General features: G+C 41.6%; 1 protein-coding gene across 1 annotated transcript in view; it reads right to left on the reverse strand.

Annotated features, from left to right (window-relative positions):
- Nucleotides 1-19,446, reverse strand: part of LOC122815774 (scavenger receptor cysteine-rich type 1 protein M130-like) — a 363,665-nt gene that overhangs the window by 105,645 nt on the left and 238,574 nt on the right. The window lies entirely within an intron of this gene.

The following is a 19,446-nucleotide window of genomic DNA, read 5'->3' on the forward strand; positions in this document are numbered from 1 at the left end:
CCTCTCAATTGTGAATGCACTCAGTGCAAACCCACAGCCTCGGGACCGGCATACTACACTGGCAACATTTAAGTCCCATCCTTGTGCAGAGAGATAGCCTCGAGTATTGTTATAATTGATACCAACTGTTCCAGAGCAGCTTGTACCATTAGAAATGCTCACAGAAATGGAACCTAACAAAAAAAAAAGAAAAAAATTAGTATTGAGTTATTATTGATTTATATAGATTCAGATTTATTTGAACAGTGAAATACTTAATAAAATGTACTCTTAAGGATGCATAAGAACACTTAAGTATGTCTTGAGCTTTCAAATGAGTAAGGACTATAACTGATTTTCCTCATAGCAACATCATAACTTTTTCTATATCTATTGCCATTGCAATCTGTATAGTAAAGTAAATAGCCAGATACTTGAAATGCATCACATTGAATGTATGACGTTAACCTGGTTTCAGGGATGGCTAAGAGAGTTGTTGTTGTGTCTTTTGGCTTTTCCCGGTTAGGGGTCGCCACAGTGGAACTCCGGTCCGCTAATGATTGGCAGTGGATTTTTACATGCAGTGTTGCCAGCCCTCACTCACAACCCTCACTCACAACCTTCAACGAAGGTACACCCATTCACGCATGTCTCCACACAGAAGACGCTCTAGCTGAGAATCGAACAGGACAACGTCTTATTGTGAGGCGACAACGTTACTGCAGCACCACCACCGAGTAATGAGAACATAACACACCTGAAAGACTATGATATTAAAAAAAAATCTTATAGCACTTAACCCCCAGCAGTTGGGTCATAACAGAAATGATAAGCTACTATGTAAAAAAATCTTATAAGACTTGCCCTCCATCAGTCTGACTTGCTAGTGGAGGATTTTATCTATGGAATCTGATAACATTTTTGTGAGAGAGTAACTCAAGCCATAGACAGTGGTCATGCTGTCTACACAGCAAATAACAACAACACCAAAGAAACTGGTACTATACCAGATGCCAACATTATCAGAAAGCTAATTTGTAACTGTTATATTGATAACACACTCCTAAGAGTTGACCCAGTTGTCATGGACTTGGAGACACACATAGACAGTAATCTAGCCTTTGACCATCATGTGTTTGCAGTAGTGAGGAAATCATTCTATGCTGTGCAACTTATAAACAAAGGTATGGCATTGTGGTCCAAGGAAATCATTGTTTGACGGTAATCTGCATTCATCAGACCTATCATTGAGTACAATGTTCCTTTGGTATGTACCTAACCAGGCATATCCAACAATTGGAATGGGCACAGATATACCTCACTAAAAGAATACAAGATGTAATTAACATGTCCTATGCAGACCCCCTCAAGGCATTATCCCTGTATTATGTCTCTTAAAGGCTTTTGAGAGGAGATCTATGTCTGGAATACAAGGCATCGTCAGACCCCACTGTGATGGACCTCCTGCATATCTGCTAACAAACAGCACCAGAATTACCCATTCTAAAGACTTAAACCTTGCCTGTGATATAAGTAGGACATACTGGAGAGACAGGTATGTATTCCAGAGAAAACTCCTTCTCTGGAACAGGCTCCCCATGTATGTGACCCTATTCAAGTGTAGCTTGGACAACTGGATGGGGAAGAGGAAATTCATCTTTGGCTTGGCACCTGTGTTTCTAATGGTTTCAGTCAGCCTTTAAATGGTTCATCTCCCAGGACACTGCTTGTAAATGTTTCACCTCCCAGGCCCCTGCTTACACTTATGAAGGGCATCAGAACTTGTCAGAGATTTGGGATGCATGATTAGGCTTAAAAAGGCCCCTTGCAGTCATTAGCCTAGTAAACATCTATGATCCTATGAACCTAAGAAAGTGCAAAATGTTCATTTGTTTTGTGCCAAATTCCAAAAGAAAAAAAAATAGAACACAAGTAGATATATAAGACTACCGGTGGTACAAAGCAATGTAACACTAAATCCCTGAAATAATTTGAAATATTATAGCAAAATTCTTAGCATAATATTTCATGGAATACTGAGACCAAATGAGCAAAAAGGCAGAGTACATTACTGAGACGCAATGTTCGGAGGTATGACAGTTTTTTTACTTAAGTTTTGGGTGTGTGGGGTGTATACAGAGGCTTGTCTCATCCAAAAAAAGCAACTTTAAAGAAGAATAGTGAGGTCTGATGTTTATTATTTTCATCTATATATTTCCATACGTATACACCTATACAAATATATGTATACACACACACACACACACACACACACACACACACACACACACACACACACACACACACACACACACACACACACACACAACTATCTATACATATATACATATATATATATATATATATATATATATATATATATATATAAATATATATATATATATATATATATATATATAGTCCCTTCACATGGTTGACTTTTCATAAAGTCGACTTTCATATGGCCGAGACCATATGATCGACTTTTGAAAAGCCTAACATGGGGAACCACTATCTCCGCACAGTGCGGAATGGGAAAATTTCCCACTTCCTCACGGTAGTGCAATCTCAGAGTTGGTATATTTAAGTTACGGGGGCTGTGGGGGCAGAGCCCCCATGGGGGGTGTAGGGAGGCGGAGCCCCCCTGCTAACAGTTTATGGTAAGTGTTTGTTGTGTGTTTATGTTTACTTTACATAGTCGACATTCTGAAAGTCGATCATATGGTCACGGCCATATGAAAGTCGACCTTCTGAAATGTCGACCATGTAAAGTAGACCCATATATATTTTTTTTTTTACAGGGTGACCTGTGTCTGGCTTAAAGGACAGTATCTGACTCAGTCCTGGTGGAAATGCTTCACATACATTAATCAAACTGCAAGAAGGTCATTCACTCCAGGAATCTTATCCTAGCCTCTGACATGAGCAGGTCATGCTGGAGAGAGAGAGTAAGATCTCCGAGAGACTGCCACATCTCTGAAACAAGCATCCAATGCAAATAAAAATGTGACCTCATTGAATGGATGAGTGACTGCAAATTCACTCCTGGGGTGGTGCCCATGGTCATCCTGTCAGAGAAATTCAATATTAACTACCATAAACTTTAGCTCTGCGAACTTCACTCACTTAGGCACTGACATTTGGTACAACTTAGGATAAATATGGTTAGGATTGTAAGGACTCTAGTGCCATTAGACTAGTAACCTTCTATGAACCTATGAACGGCAGTGACTCAGATCTGGACACTGATGGACACCCCCTCCTACTGGAAACCCCTCTGTGAGTCTGAGTACAGCTTGTACTTGTGTCATTGTGCCTTCATACATAACCTGCACTAATTCTACCAATGTTTTCTATACTTTGAACCATCACAGGACTGCCCAAATCTTCTTCAGACTTTGACATATGCTTTCGGTGGGTCTAGGAATGTCATCTCTTGCTTCTTCTCAGCTATATGTCTCACTGTAAAAAACAGGCTAGTGTTATTGCATCTTGATCTGAATCCAAATTGTTCATCTCCCAAGTTACTTTCTACTACTCTGTGTATTTTTTTTCATTCACCCCTGTAGAAGAGAGTGAGTGTTGTGTCTTTAAGAAGCATTTGAAAGTGAAGGCACATGCATATAATAGAGAGCATGTGCAGGCAGCAGTGTCATTTTGAGTGAACAGCCAGAGTGTTAACATGTATGAGTGCAGTAGTCAGCCTGTTTATAAGTTTATTTAAGTTTAAGTTACTAAGCCCCAAGCCTGATGTGTTTGCGTGTAATAAAGTGCTTTGAGCTGAACCTGCAACTATTTGTCTGTTTTATCCTGACCGAATGAGTGACATGGTGCCAGACGTAGGATATCTGAATCATATGGTACCAGAACTGGCATGCCTGAATGACATGGAGTTGGAACCAGAATGTCTGAGCCAGAAAGAAGCCAGAAGTCAGGACATGTGGTACACAATTAGAAACAGAGGTATATAGAGAAATGACTCATCCCAACCTTCTAAAATGATTGAAAAGGTCAGAAATGAATTTCAGATAATTAAAACTCGCATAAATGGTTTATTTAATAAAGAAAACAATATAAAGCATTTCCAAAGCACAAAACACAATACTGATTAAATGTAACCAAACGAAAAGAATAAAATGTGTTATTAATTAAACAAACCCTGGGACTCATGAAGCTCCATGCAAGAATAAGACTATTCTTGCACTGAGTGGTTCATGTCCATTTAGACCAGCAGTGCGCCTTGCGTATGCATGAAGGCGCACTGCTGTTTAATCTAAACAGGCACGAATCATAAATGAGTACAGGGGGTGTGTCCAAGTAATGCACGAACACTAAACACTCCACCTGCACTCAAAATGTGCTGTACGGCACTTTTTAAGCTGAACTGGCATAATATTAGAGCTGAAATGATAAAATGATAAGTTCAGTGTCTGTGGACACTGAAATAAAAACGGCAATAAGAAAGCAATGCAGGGGGGTGTTTTACAGGTTCTGTGACACACCCCCTGCATTGCTAAAGTCTCATACGGCACTTTTGCAACTTGCTAATGTAGGAAATGTGTGCAAATGGACACATAACGGCGGATAAATTCCCCTAAAGTGAAAAAGCACAAGCAGAGTCCCACAAACATAGAAAGTTGATAGAGAACAGGTCATGCAGCAGCATGAATCATGTAAGGGTAGAAGTCTGAAAGTAAATGTATGGCAATATTCCCTCACAGCAGTTCATGTTAACAAAGGCACAAATGATGGGGGGAATAAAACTACATTAGGGACATGCCTGAAAAATTGCCCCGCACACTTAGAAAGTTGATAGATAACAGGTTATATATTAGCATGAGTCCCTGAAGGATAGAAGCCTGAAAGCCAAATCCATGCCAGTATTTCATGATTGCAGTCCAAAGTAGTTGTCAGAACATCACAATAAACACCCATATAACCTAATAATATAATAATATATAACTTTTATTCCAGTAGCCTAAGGAATGTTTTAAGCTAAGTGGGCGTGCACGTTATGGCTGTCCGCTTAGCATAGCTTAAACATCCTATAGGTGCTAAATGCAAATAGACAGATGAAATTTCCAAGCTGAGGTAGTGTTGTGGTCAGAGTTGAGCTTTACACGCAGGTGTTCACAGCTTGAGTCCCAAGACAGGCAATTTATTTTCCTATGTGAAAGTAGTGTTAAAATTATTTTAGTAAACTTAAATTATGTACCAACCTTTTTTGTCAACCAGGGCAGTGTAGCAGTTCCAAAAGTGAAATGTCAGAGTGGAAAAGATGTGAAACCCCCATATAAACACAAGTGCCCCATACAGTATAGTCATACAAGAATATAATTTAATGAAAGCACATAGGGGGATTCATGGAAGGTAAACGTAAAATTATAATGTGTATATAAATATTATTTTATAATAAAAATGCATAATTATAATATGCTTAAATGTGCCTTCATCACTCTGTATCCATCAGACCTTGTTCTGCCCAGCAACAAAATAATCAGCCCTGCCAAGTCTCGAACCCGGGATGCTGTCCTCAACAATCACAGCAAAATAAAGTTACACCATCTGAGCTATGAAGAACTCTAATGCTTTAACAAACATATCATGAATTCTAGTCATTTAACATTAATGAAAAAAACAACAGTCCCAAGTGTCAAAACCATGAGACTGAACACTGTACTCAGAGGAATGAACCACTACACCACCTGAGCTATAAGAAATGTTTTTTCAAACATATCATGCAATAGAGGCATACAACATTAGGGAGAAAGCTTTGTGAAACCAGTCATGTGTTGTATATAGACATATGCACACACACACACACACACACACATATATATATATATATATATATATATATATATATATATATATATATATACATTTATGTCTGATATATATAAAAAAGTAGAGCCATAATATAAATAATACATATACAAAAATATAAAGGAAGGGGAAAAAGTATATATATATATATATATATATATATATATATATATATATATATCAAAAATGCACTTTCGTGGGAAGGTCAAAATAAGAAAAAAAATCTTAGTTATAATAATTGCATGTCATCTTAGTTGTACATCAACGTTTAGTGTTGATATACAACTAAGCAAACTAGTGCTGAGATTGTGGTACAGTGGGGTTAAGGGGGGTGTGGGGGCTGCAGGGGGGCTTACCTTTTGCAGAATATGTTTTTATGTGTGTTTGTTGTTTCCGATGGGGATCCGGTGAGAATATTTCAGCAAAAGTGCAGTTTCATTGAAGTGCACTTTCGTTGAAGTGGGGATCTACTTTTCTTTTTCGAACAAGTGCATTTTCAATGAAGAAAAGTAGAGCCATATATATGTATATATATATATATATATATATATATATATATATATATATATATATATATATATAAAACATGCAGTGCAGTTATACTTCAGGACCATCATCTCAACCTGTTAGTGCAAGAAACCTGTACAAAGGCTGTAAAAGATCGGAGGGGGATGGGCCACATATAGAAACATACTGCAAATATTGCGGTTACAAATTAAGACATTTGCTACAGCAACAGGGTGCACTTCAGTAGACAATTACTGAAGGATATGAGGATGGAAACTGAAATGTTATGTCATTATTTACTGACATAAATCCTTGGATCATCACCGTGATTTACCAGACAAATACAAATAAATTGTGGAAATGAACAAATGTATGGGCCAAACATCCGGACATTCTGTGAAAATCCTGGCAGTGGAGAGGTATGCTCAGAAGTCCTTAGTGCAATGACTCTGAACCAAGCCTGAGAAAGTGGGGTTACAAAGGCAGGAAAATAGGGACATATCCAAAATACGTCAGTAGATAAGCTGAGAAATGTTGATGTAGTAACACTGTATGTTCTAACATATATCGACTGAAATATCACAATTCCAGGACTCAATTGCTTCCCATTAGTTAGTGACCTCAGTCCCCACATCATCCCACTGATGCGTCAGGAATACACAACAGTTAATGGGACCAGACCAAAGATATTGGCTAGACACCTGGACATCCTACAATTATGTGGACATACAACAGTAGGGAAACTACACTGCGCTACCTAGCAATGTCCAAACTACAATCAGACTGACATAAAGCTACCCAAGTCCAGCTCTGCGGCTGTACACATGCATTAGCAAATATAACATGCACTACAGGGATGTAACATTGCTGGAAAACAGTCACCGGTGTGAAAGTGCATGCCCCCAAAAAATTGCACCAAAGTCATAGTGACATACCAGTAAGTAAACGGAACACTACAGTCTAATGACTGTGTGAGCAACAAAATCCCATTTGCCACTCACACATTACCCCTACATATATTGCCCCATGTCACAGTGTAGTGGGAATCATGAGGTGTTATGGGACATGCCACAGTCTGCATATACAAACATATACAGGCAATGTGGAACCAGAAACTGGAGCAGCATGCACAGTTAGACAGAAAGGACCCATGACACTCACATGTACCCCTTCCCTACGCAGCCCAAATAACATGTACACACTACACTGCTACACAATCCTGACAGTCTTTTAACAATGGCCAGACATATACAGACGTCTTAAATGTATAGTTTCCCAGAGAATGTATAGGCACAGGACTCCTATCTATGGCCGTTTCCTTGTTACATGTCTGGGGGTCTATGACATCACTGGGATGGTAGCAGGAATGAATGCAATAAATAATGATACTACATACCTCTGAACCTCTTAGTGCATGACATCTGAATAAAGCCTGACATAATTGGGGGACAGAGAAAAAAACACATGGGTACATTTTTTGGGTCTACTTTTCTTTGTCAAAACTTCATTATTTTGAAAAAGAAAAGTAGATGACCACTTATGCGAAAGTGCACTTAAACGAAAGTGCACTTTTGTGAATATTGGTTAAATGAACCGCTAAGAAACACTGCAGCGCTGAAGCACACTACAGTGGGGAAAAGGTAATTTACCTGTTTCCCCACTATAGTGCAATCTCAGAGTTAATATATTTAAGTAGTGGGGGTGTAGGGGGTGCAGCCCCCCACATTGTTTTTTTGGTTTTTCTATTGGTTCTTTGAACCAATATTCACGAAAGTACGCTTTCATTTAAGTGCACTTTTGCATAATTGGTCCTCTACTTTTCTTTTTCGAAATAATGAAATTTCGACAAAGAAAAGTAGATCCATATTGGACATATTGTTGTGATAAATGTAGACAGTTGCTGGTGTCACCGACTTTGTTATAACATATCTTTTTGAGGGATATGAAGTCAGTAACTCCAATGGATGTTAGCATTTGCTGACTGCATTCCCCAGAGTATCCTACGAATTAGGCAAGGACAACAACTGTCTGGGGAATAGACCAAACATATAAACCATGAATCTGAACAGAGTCTAGGCCTCTGGACAGTGTAGAGGTATGACCGCAGTGATGACACAGAACGGAAATCCCCTGACAGCTGCCAAACATGTCACCCAGCAACATATGAAGTGCAGTAAGACGAACATGACACTCCCCCGCATCACCTCTGTGAAATTACCAATGTATATTAAAATATAGCATGCACTAGAGGGATGGAATTGTAGTGAAAAGCAGAGAGTGGTGCAAAAATGTCCACCCAAAAACATTTGCAACATAGTCACAGCAACATACCAGTACCCAAAATGAACTCTAGAGTAGAATGACTGTCTGAACAAACATACCCTGATTGCCAGTCACATACAACACCAATATATACTAGCCCAATTCACAGTGTACTGGGAATCCTGAGGTGTTACAGGACATTTCAGAGTCAGTCCCTACAAGCATACAGATATGATAGACCACCAGCAGCTGTAGCAGCATGCCGAGTCTGATAGGTAAAGGCTGTATGGCACTCACATCTTTTACTCTCCCTACCCAGCCCAACAAACATCTACACACAACACTGCCACACAGTCTTGTCATCCTGTTCACAATGGCCAGACAGACATAACTATCATATGTACAGATGTCCATAGATTTACCAGGGTATAAAACCATAATCCTGGCCACCACTGCATACCATGGCCAGCAGTCTACCAGGCCATTGACATGATAAATGGAGTGCAGTTGGTAATTAATTATATACCATACCTCTGCACCTTATAGTGTAGGATATCTGGACAATGCATGACATACTTGTGGACAGGGGATTGGAAAGAGGGACATATTACACATAATGGTGTTACAAACTGAAACAGTAGCTGGTGTTACACATGCTGTTGTAACATAACATCACTGAATGATATGATCTTTGGAACACCAATGGATGTCAACCATTACTGACTACAATCCTCACATTATCCTACCAACCCCACAAGAAACAGATGTTGTTTGAGGAACAGACCAAGCATAACAGGAAAACATCTGGCCAGTCTGTGGACAACATGCCAGTTGAGAAGTATGTCAGAGGCATATCACTGTCAGATGTCAAGTCACCCATTAAATGAATGTCCAGACTAACCCTGTCAATCTAGCAACCCTCCATGTGTATAACATACTAATGGCATACAATCTGTACCCAGTTCTGGAGCTTTGTCCCCCATGTTGTTGACCTGTCTCCACATGTCCTGTCCTGTGAGGTATTTCCACCTACTGTCTGTGAAGCTGTAGCCCTCACACCTCCATAATGTTCCCTGCACAGGCAAGGAAAATGGACAAGGCCCACATGAAAGGCATCCCTTATGTTGGAACTAGCAGCAATGTCCAGGCCCACACTACAATACTATGTGGGCACCTACATAGATTTATGACCTCAGCAATACCCGACAGGACAACATCAGCCCCATCAAGGTAGGCTGAATGCCTGTGGTGGACAGCAGCAATACACAACTACCATCATAGGCGGAAATAATCGCAGGATGGGCCTCGAAGGAACAGGTGCCTCATTGGAAGCCATGTTACTTTGTTCTGCACAAACAAATAAGGTCCAGGTGATGTATCCTAAGGCTGTCTTTGAGTGCAAACTGGAGACATCCATCAAGGCCAATCACTAGGCCTTCCAGATGTATGCCTGCAATTCCAGAGGCAACACACATATCTGCTCTGTAGTGGTGGATATAGCACCACATCCACATATGCCATGGATATAGGCAACCGGCGGCAGACAGGTGAAGTGTAAACATCATCACCCCCCCGGGCCCCATAGGTACACATGTGCATGTACAGCACTTGTCCCCCCTCCCCTCATGATCAGGAAGCAGGTCTGTAATGCCCTCTCAAGGGCAACACATAGAGGTCTCCATAGACCTGATACCATTCCTGGCTGCATCTAACATGAACACAGGCATGGGCTGTCAGACCCATTCTGCAGTGAAGTCAACCACAGCCTAAGTACTGGTGTCATCCCATCTGCATAGAGGACAGGCAGAAAGTTGATAGAAAACAGGTTATGCATTAGCATTAATGTTCAGAAGGATACAAGTCTGAAACTGAAAAACATGCCATAATGTCATGACAGCAGTCCTCAATGACATGGCCAAAAACTGCAATACTCTCCATTTAATATAGTAATATAATATTAATATCCAACAGGCAATGAATAAAAATATACAACTCAAATCCCCAAACCAAGATTGTGTAGTGGCCAGAGTCCCAGCTTTGCATGTGGGTGTACACGGTTTGAGTAATACAACAGGCAATCCAAATTTACATAGGAAAGCAGTGTTAATAGTGCTGTGTTTATATTATATGTGGCAAGTTATTTTTGTCATCCAGGGTAGTCTAGCTTGTGTAAAATGAATCTGTGAGTGCATATAACATGTGAAAACATCCATGTATACACGCGTCCCATACAGTATACTTACACCCCTTGCTAACATAATGAAAGCACATACAGCCATGTCATGTAAGGGAAATCATATAACTTACTAAATGAAGGCATTAGTGTGGTACATTATGAGAATGAACTGTGGGCAATGGTTAGCAATACTCAGCTATGCTTAGCAAGTTAAACAACACATTTATTTTTCCCTCACCCCTCTCTCTGGGGATTGAATGTCCAAATTCAACTCCAAAGTCTGTACGAATGCACAGCTGCTGCTGTATAAGAAATGGACAGCTATGAACCTTCTGTACACCTGTCCTGCACATCCGTACCTATCTTCCATATTGTTCTTCCCTCTGCCTGCCCCCTTTCCACCATATTCCTATCACCCCTTTCTCTTTTTTTTAAATAATTAGTGTGGGTGTAAGTGTGAGTAAGTGGTTGCAAGAGCAACATTTTCCAGCACTGCCGGGTCTTGAACCGAGGGCCTTATACACCATAGTAAGAGCAATGTACCACTACATGATTTGAGCTATAGGGCTTGCTGATGCTTTTTCCATATAATATAATATAATATATATATATATATATATATATATATATATATATATATATATAGATATACACTAATAACATGTAGTGGAGATATACCTCAAAACCATACCTACCAACCACTTACTGCAAGATATCTAGCCCAAGGCTTTCCAAATGGGGAGGTTGGGCAATGGGACAAAACTACGGACATATTTCACATATCGCTCTTATAAATGTAGAATGTTGCCAGAGTGACAGGATTTGTTTCAGCATACATGTTCTGAAGGATGTGAGTTCTGAAACTGAAATGTATGTCATCATTTACTGTGAGAAACCCTCAGATCCTCACAGTGATTTACCAGGGATATGAAAATAATGCATCTGTGGAACAGACCAGAGAGATGAGCAATAAACCTGGACATACTGCAACAATCCAGGCAGTCCAGAAGTAGGCTCAGAATCCCTTAGTGCTATGAACCTGGGCCAGGACTGACAAAGTAGGGGGAGAAAGGCATGGAAATAGGGACATAGCTGAAATACTGGCATAGATAAGTTGACACAGTTGCTGCAGTAACACCCTCATGTCTGTTCTAACATATATTGACTGAAATAGCACAAGTCCAACACTAAATTACTTCTCACTAGTTAGTGACTAAAATCCTCACATCAGCCCACTGATGTGTCAGAAATGCACAATGCTTATGGGGGCCAGGCAACACTACATCCTAAAAATATCTGGACATAACATCACATTAGGGAAACTACACTCAGCTTCTACGCATGTTACCAAGCACTGTTCAAACTACAGTCAGACTGGCACAACACTAACCCAAATCTGCTAGGGGGAATTGCAAATGTATTGGCAAATATATCAGGCACTACAGGGATGTCACAGCACTGAATAACAGACACCAGTGTGAAAGTGCATACCCACAACCAATTCAACCACAGTCACAGTGACATACCAGTAAGCCAATGGAACAGTACAGCATAAGGACTGTGTGAAAAAAAAAATCTCAACATGTTTGCCACTCACAGACTACCCCTGCATATACTGTCTCAATTTACAGTGTATTATGATGCCTGACTGTAGTATGGGATATGTCTCAGTCTGCCCCTACAAACATATACAGCTGATAGAGCACCAGAAACTGGAGCAGCATGCAAAGTCAATTAGAAAAGGACCCATAACCCTTATATCTACCCCTTCCCTACACAGGCCAAATAACACATTCACAATACACTGCTACAGAATCCTGAGAGTCTGTTGACAATTGCCAGAAAGACAGATACCTCTCAACTGTACAGAGTCCCAGAGAATGTCCAGGCTTAGTCCTCATATATATAAAGCCTCCTACACATAACATGTCTGGCAGTCTGATAAATCACTGGGATGATATCAGGAATGAAGTCACTATATAATGATATAGCATACCAATCCAACTCTTAATGCATGACATCTGGAAACACCTGACATACTTGGGGGAGGGGGGGCAGAAGCCTAAACACAGGGGCATTATTGACATATTGCTGTTATAGACTGAGAATGTTGCTGGTGTAACAGGGTTTATTTTAACATATCCGTTCTGAGGGATATGAAGTCAGAAACACACATGGATGTTACCATTTACTGACTGCAACTCTCAGAGTATGCTACTGAATTTTCAAGGGCACAAAATGTGTGAGTAACACATCAAATATAAGAGTTCAAACTCTAGCTAGTCTGGGAATAGCCCTACAGTTGAGAGCTATGTCAACCACATAACATTGTCAGACTTAAAATCATGCAGAGCAGCCATATCCACACAAACCCTGTCAAACTAGCATTACTACAACTGTATAACAGCAATACTTACATTCTGTCCCTATGTCTGTAACATTCTCCCCCAGTTTGTTGGGCTGTCTCCACAGTGTTTGTTGTAAGAGGTATTTCCAACTACCCTCTATGATGCTGTTTGTCACACACCTCCATGAAGTCCTCCTCACAGGCAAGGAAAACGGGCAATACCCACATGAAGTACTCAGTTATAGGAGTGTGTTTCCATGCTATTGGGTATAGGAATTATACTATAGCTGTTCTACATAGAACTAGCAAGTGGGGGACTCCAATTGGTGCACAGGCTATCAGCTGCTCATGAGCATTACCTACAAAAGGCAAGCTGCTGCCTATGTAAAAAAGATGTATATCCTTTGTCCACATCAGAGAGGACAGAGAGACAGAGACAAAAAATCATACAGACACACACACACACGCACACACACACACAAACACACACACGCACACACACGCACACACACACACACACACACACACACACACACACACACACACACACACACACACACACACACACACACACACACACACACTCACACTGAAAATGAAGGATTATACCAACCAAACCAAAAAAGAAAAGAGGTATGTCATACAGTTAAGAATGTAATTTAAGGTAGTAGGGGGTATGTAAATGTGGAAAATAGGAAGTTCAACAAATATTATGTCTCGACAACACTTGCTGTACTGATATATTGCTGATCAGAACCTATGGCCATAGCATCTGTTTCTGTCTGCAGTGACACTGAACACAGCTCAGGGCCCTGAGTCACCCCAGGAAAGAATGGCTCACATATGACCACTACTGGAGTGTGTGTGCTGAACAATACTGACTGTGACACTGCTAGGCCAGCTACTGGGATGTTGCAGATATCCATATGCTAATTGTGAATACAAATATGATATACATGTTTGTCTCAGAAATGTGATGGAACTATACAGGGCATTTGCATAAAGAAATACTGTTGCAGCTGTGTGTGCTGAACTGCATTTGATATACTGAGCTCATACCATTTAACTGTCCAGTGTTATGCACACTGACCATATGTGTGCCTCCTATTTGTAGTTATTTCATCGAGTTGTGTTATGTCTGGCAAATAATTTTAAACTTGTGAACACTGACATAACAAACTTACCTTCTCTTTCTTTTGGCTGTTCCATTAGGTGTCACCACAGCAGATCATCTGTATCCATGTCTTTCAGTCCGCTGCATCTTGCTGTGTTACACCAACTACCTACATGTCAGCTATCACCACATACATACTCCTTATCTCAGGCCTTCCTCTTTTCCTCTTACCTGGCATCCTCGTCCTTTCCCAAATATACTCAGCATACCTCCTCATCACATGTCAAAACCAACATAATCCTGCCACTCTCTGGCTTTGTCCCCAAGCTGTCGAACCTGGGCTGATGCCTTAACATTCATATTCCTCATCCTCTCCACCCTTGTCACACCCAGTGCAAATCTTAACATCATTAACACTGCTACATCCAGCTCTGACTCATGCCTTTTTTTTCAATATCAATGTCTCCAACCCATATAACATAGCTGGTCTCACTACCCTCTTGTAGACCTTCCCTATCACTCTTAATGGTACTAGTCTGTCACAAATCACTCCTGACACTCTTCTCCACCCACTCCACCCTGTCTGTACTCTCTTCTTCACCTCTCCCTCACACCCATTACTCTGAACTGTTGTTCCCAAGTATTTAAACCTATCCACCTTTGCAAACTGTACTCCCTGCATCCTCAACATTCCTCTATCCCCCCTCCCATTCACACACATATATTCTGTCTTAGTCCTGCTGATCATCATTCCTCCCCTCTCTAGATCATACCTCTACCTCTCCAAGGTCTCCTCAACCTGTTTCTTACTCTCACTAAAGACCACAATGTCATCTGCAAACAGCACAGTCTACAGACACTCCTGTCTGATCATGTCTGTCAACCTGTCCATCACCACTGCAAATAAGAAAGGGCTCATAGTGGATCCCTGATGTACTCCTACCTCCACCTTATATGCACCTGTCACTCCCAACTTAGATCCACTGCTGTCACACTAGCCTTGTACATATCAATCTATGCGTAGCATTCTTATGGATTCCTCCACCACTCCTGACCTCCTCATGAAATACCCCAACTCCTCACTAGGCATCCTCTCATATGCTGTGTCTAGGTTCATAGGCTCATAGGTTCATACTAGGCTATCTGCCCTGGGGCAATTATAAGCCTAGCCCGATTCTGTATGGCTTACGCCACCCCTTGATTTGAGTATACTGTGCCCTTTTTAAGGTTTAGTTTACTGTGCCTCTGTCTAATAGTGACATGGGAGTAATCCCTGGGACAAACCTACGATCCCCCATCCACTTATCGAGATTCTTCTTGAAGAGATTCAGTGAGGTGCTCTGCCTCACATGAACTGGAATTCTATTCCAGAGCGAAGGGAGCCTCTGGGTTATGAACCTGTCCCTCCAGCAAGTTCTGTTTATTTCTGTGCTGAGGTTCAAGTCCCTCGAGCGTGTGGCTCTAAGGGATTTAGATTTACTGAGGTGGAGCATGTCCATTAATTCTGGATTTGACATAGCTTTGTATGTCAGGCATAGATCGCCTCGAAGTAGGTGGTATGCAACTGAGTAGAGCTGGAGTTTTTTAACAGAGCAGCATATGGCATCTGTTTGAGACCCTTGATCCTCTTGGTGAGATACTTTTGGGGTCTTTCTAATTGCTGCAGGTGTCGGGTAAGGTACATCCCAAAAGTGGCATTGTATTCTATGATGGACCTGATGAGGGATGAATAAAGGGGCACGATTACCTCTCTTGATCTAGATGTGAAACCCTTTGTGATGAGGAGGGCTATGTAGAAGGTCTTTCTAACCACTTTGGCAATGTGGTTTTCAAAGGAGAGATTGCTATCAACTTGGGTCCCCAGGTCCCTAATAACTTTCTCTGTACTTAATGGGTTTCTGCCTATGTGGTAATTTGTGGGCACATTGTTTTTGCCAAAGGGTATGACTATACATTTTTTGGCATTTAGCTTTAAACCATGGCACTGGCACCAGTTATCTGTCTCTGTGAGACCTTTTTGAAGGATGTTTGTGTCAGCTGTAGAGTTGATTTTGGCACCCAGTTTGCAGTCATCTGCGATCTTGGTTAGCCATAGTCCTCCCACGTTTACCTGTACCTTGGAAAAGTATATACCGAACAAGAGTGGTCCCAGGACAGAACCCTGTGGGACGCCACTTGTGACCGGTTTTGAGTCTGACATGGCTCCAGCAACACTCACTCTGTGGGTTCTGTCTTTGAGCCAGTTTGTGACCCATCTTGTGACATAGGGGGTTATATTTAAGCTAGATAGCTTATCTATGATGCCCGAGTGGGGTATTGTGTCAAATGCCTTTGCAAGGTCCAGATAGGCTGTGTGGACTACCTTCCCTTCATCTATGGCTTTGGTGACTGTTTCAAAGAAGTCAACCAGGTTCAAAAGGCAGGATCTGCCCTTGACAAAGCTGAACTGGGTAGGATCTAGTGTCTGTAGGTCCCCAATGTCTTTGTTTATGAGCTCCATGATGATCCTCTCCATAGCCTTGCAGACTAAGCTAGTCAGGCTTATGGGGCGATAGTTTCCAGGGTCCGTAGTGGCTCCAGCTTTGTGGAGTGGGACCACTGTTGCTGTACACCATTCTGTGGGCACATATCCTGTAGTGAGGCTGAGATTGTAGAGCTGTTTTATTTGAGGGAGTAGTTCATGTAGGACGCAACCTGGGATGCCATCTGGTCCCATGGAAGCAGTGTTTTTTACTTTGGAGAGGGCAGCCTTCACCTGAGCATCTGAGATGTTTGGGAGGCAGCCCTCTGCCGGGATAGATACTTGCTCTTTTGGGGGGGGGGTGGAGAAGTTTGCACTGAACCTGTCTGCCAGGATATTGGCGATGTCTGTGGGGTCAGTGTATTTTTTGTCATTTAGAATCAACTCAGAACAAGTCTGGGAGTTGCATCCCAGGTTTCTAACATAACTGAAAAAAGCTTTATGATTGTCTTTGGTGTCCTGTGCAATTTTTCTCTCGAAGCTGGCCTTGGAGGATTTTATGAGGGATCGTAATTTTTTGCTAGTACTGATCAGAGATGCCTTCCCTATTAAGGATTTTGCTCTATCATGTAGTAGCTTCCTCCTTCTGTTGTACAATTTATTTAAGGCAGGGATCCACCAGACTGGACGCCTGCCTTTGGATGATTGGGTCTTGGTTTTGTTTGGGATAGCATGATCCATGCATTCCTGGAGATGTCCGTAGAATGCATTTATATAGGATTCTGTAGTTTGGGCTGTAGTTTCCACTGGCCCTGGGGCCTTGAAGGATTCCACTTCAGTTTTGAGAAGTGAGAAGTTTGCTTTTGAGAAGTTTTTCACTGTGGTTTTCTGGGCTGAGGGTGGGGTCGGGATGTGGACATCCAGTGAAATTAATTTATGGTCTGATCTTACCAATGAGGGATATACTTCTGCTGTGGAGCATAGAGTCCCCATGTTGGTAATGATCAGGTCTAGTATGCTGTCCCCTCTTGTGGGAGTGGTGACTAGTTGTTCCATAGCATTTGAGTTTATAATTTCCAGTAATCTTTGGGCTAAGGTGCTGGGGCTTGAGTAGTGCTCCCAGTCAATGTTTGGGTAGTTGAAGTTGCCCAATATAATGGTGTTCGGAGAGATCTTCATGTTCTCCAATGTTTTCAGGAAAGCCAAATGGGATTCCTGACTTTGAGAGGGTGGTCTGTAGGATGCTATAAACTGAAAAGCAGTCTTGCCCACTGTTAGTTGCACATGGATGGTCTCCGATACTTTGTGCAATGCCACTAACCTGGAGGTGTGGATATCCTTGATAAAAATGGAAACTCCCCCTCCTTTTGTGGTTCGGTCCGGGTTTTGGGGCCGAAAAACATGATATGAGGTATAGTCTGGTAGTGCTGGGGTGCTTTCTGGAGCCTTGAACCAGGTTTCTGTCACTGCACAGATATCGATGTTCTCCATACTGAGGAGAGCTTCGAGTGCGTGCATCTTGAGGTTAAGACTTCTGGCATTTAGCAGCATTACCCTTAGTTTCTTGTTCCTTGTGCTGTCTATGGGGGTGGGTTTGACTTTTGAGCCTTTCCTAAAAAAGGCACTATGAGAGTGGCAAGAGCCTTTGCCGATATCCGAAAGCCCAGTGGTGACAGGTGCAAGCCGTCCCTAGCGAAGCAACGTGGCTTGTCGAGCATGTCATCCCAGGCTGATAGACACTGGATCCCCTTTGAATGACACCAAAATTTTAGCCAATTGTTAAAATCGATCATTTTGTCTTTGTACTGTGGCATCATTCTAGGTGAGGGTAAGATGCTTCTCAAGGTCAGGGTCATACCAGCCTGGGCTACATGATCAGAGAGCTCCTCTACGTCTCTTTTCATGTAGTCCAGGGAGGTATCTCAGGTCATTCACACCAGCATGTACAATGACTGAGTCATATTTGTATTTGCTTTGGAGTGACCTGAGTGCTTGTGTTATGTGTCGGATCCTAGCACCCGACAGGCAGCTCACCGTGACCTTCTCTTTATTCAGCCTGGTGAGCGAGACGTCAGTGTGTCTGACAATAGAGTCACCTATAACAAGAGTATCAGGTGTGTTATTCAGCCTTAAGGGCTGTGGCTGCTTGGCACACTGACTCTGTGGGTTATGTGTTGTGTGTGTTTTGTTTTGAGGTAGCATTTGCTTGGATGTCTGCTTTGGAGGTCTCTGTTGCTTAGGTAGATTTTTATTTAGAGCCTCCGAGTATGTTTTTATGTATTTATGTGTTTGGTTCGCTGATGTGGTGGGACTATGTGATACTGGAATTGTGTTGTGTGAGGTTACCTTCTCCTCCTGACTGGCTACACCAGTTTTGAGATGAGAGAGCTCAGCCTCCAGTTTGGCTAAATAGTTGCATCTCTCACATATATTTGAACCTGTTTGGAGGAGGAGAGGGTTGTCCGTGTACATGAGACAGTTGTAACATTGCCTCAAAATTCCCAGATTCACCAGATGGACTGGAGAGGAAACCATTGGCTGACCTTTGGACATGCTAGAGTAATAGGGAAACTGAATTTAAGATGGACCAATAGAGGAAAGGGTAATCGTAGAGAGTATAAGAGTAAGTAGTGCTTATGGTTTAATAGTGCTAACTTGTAGGATTACTTAATTGGACCAGTGAAGGGCCTTAGAATGAGAATATGGTGTTTAAATTGAGAGATAGAGCAGTTCTAAGGGAAAAAGTGAAGAGCAGACTTTGTGGAACCAGGAAT

This window comes from Protopterus annectens, chromosome 1.part1, assembly GCF_019279795.1.
Source record: "Protopterus annectens isolate FY-2018-M chromosome 1.part1, PAN1.0, whole genome shotgun sequence".
Taxonomy (NCBI): Eukaryota; Metazoa; Chordata; order Ceratodontiformes; family Protopteridae; genus Protopterus; species Protopterus annectens.